This window comes from Vespula pensylvanica, unplaced genomic scaffold (genome assembly GCF_014466175.1).
Source record: "Vespula pensylvanica isolate Volc-1 unplaced genomic scaffold, ASM1446617v1 scaffold0001, whole genome shotgun sequence".
NCBI classification, from domain to species: domain Eukaryota; kingdom Metazoa; phylum Arthropoda; class Insecta; order Hymenoptera; family Vespidae; genus Vespula; species Vespula pensylvanica.
In genome coordinates, this window is record NW_025113209.1 from 3675 (window position 1) to 5616 (window position 1942).

General features: G+C 20.9%; 1 protein-coding gene across 1 annotated transcript in view; it reads right to left on the bottom strand.

The window, feature by feature from the left end:
• Nucleotides 1-1942, bottom strand: part of LOC122637381 (NADH-ubiquinone oxidoreductase chain 5-like) — a gene marked incomplete at its 5' end in the record, with an annotated part of 4344 nt that overhangs the window by 1026 nt on the left and 1376 nt on the right. The window lies entirely within an intron of this gene.

Genomic DNA, 1942 nt, shown 5'->3' on the forward strand with positions numbered 1-1942 from the left:
ATTATCCTAATATTATTATCCTTTTCTCCATATTTATTACAATTGTAATTATAAATTTTTTAGGGCTATTCCCATATATTTTTACTGCTTCAAGACATCTTTCTATTACTCTTCCATTATCCCTAACCATTTGATTAGGAATTATAATTTATAATTGATACAAAATAACAAATTTATCTTTTGCTCATTTGGTTCCTCTTAATACTCCTACAGCCTTAATAATATTTATAGTTTTAATTGAAACAATTAGAAACATTATTCGTCCAATAACTTTAGCAATTCGTTTATCAGCTAATATAATTGCTGGTCATTTATTACTTTGTCTTCTTGGCTCAACTGGTCAAATCATAGAATTAAATTTAATTTCATTATTAATTTTAACACAAATTATATTATTTATACTTGAATTGGCAGTTTCTATTATTCAATCCTATGTATTTATAACACTTATATCTCTATATTCAAATGAATTATAATTTTATCTTTTAATGCACAAATCAAATCACCCCTATCATATAGTTACTATTAGACCTTGACCATTAATTACATCATTTAATATTATGTTTTTCCTTATTGGTATAATAAAATGATTTTATTTTTTAAAACTAGATTTATTTTTTATATCAATACTGACCTTAATCCTTTCTTTATACCAATGATGACGTGATGTTGTTCGTGAAGGAACATTTCAAGGTATACATACTTCAAATATAATTAAAAATTTAAAAATAGGAATAATTTTATTTATTATTTCTGAAATTTTTTTCTTTATTTCTTTATTTTGAGCTTACTTTCATATAGCTTTATCCCCAAGAATTGAAATTGGAATACTTTGACCTCCTAAAAATATTATTATATTTAATCCATATGATATTCCTTTATTAAATTCCATTATCTTAATTACATCCGGTATAACTATTACTTGATCACATCATTCCTTATTATCAAAAAATCTTTCTTCAGCTATTAATATTTTAATTTATACTATTTGATTAAGAATATTATTTTCTTTATTTCAATTTTATGAATATTATCAAGCTACCTTCACTATTGCCGACTCTGTATTTGGATCAGTTTTCTTTATTACTACAGGATTCCATGGAATCCATGTTTTTATTGGAACATTATTCCTTATTATTTGTTTAATTCGCATAATAAATAACCACTTTTCAAGAAATCATCACATTGGTTACGAAGCTGCAATTTGATATTGACACTTTGTAGATATTGTTTGATTATTTGTTTATATATGAATTTATTGATGATCATTTTACTTATATAGTATATACATTACATTTAACTTCCAATTAAAAAAATTATTAATAATTTTAATAATATAAGTAATTTTAATACTAGCAATAATATCTATTATACCTTTTTTATTAACTATAATTTTAATTATTATTAATATAATAGTTTCAATAAAAATTTCTAAAGATCGTGAAAAACCTTCCCCATATGAATGTGGATTTAACCCTTTAACTTCACCTCATTTACCATTCTCCATTCAATTTTATTTAATTGCTGTTATTTTTTTAATTTTTGACATTGAAATTTTATTAATTTTACCATTAATTCCATCCTTATTAATAAATTATAATCTATTTTATTGAATAATTTCATTTTTAATTATTTACATAACATTAATCATTGGATTAATTTATGAATGAAATGAACAATCAATTATTTGATTAAAATAATTATAATTAGGGTATTAGTTAAATTCTATAACATTTATTTTGCAAATAAAAATTATTTTTTTAAAATATACCTTTAATATGAAGGCAAAATATTCCATTTAATTTCGACTTAAAAATTTGATTTATTATTAAATCCATATTATTAATTGAAACCAAAAAGAGGTAAATTATTGTTAATAATTTCATTGAATTTTAAGATTCCAATTAAATTTATATAGTTTAATTAAAACATTTTATTTTCA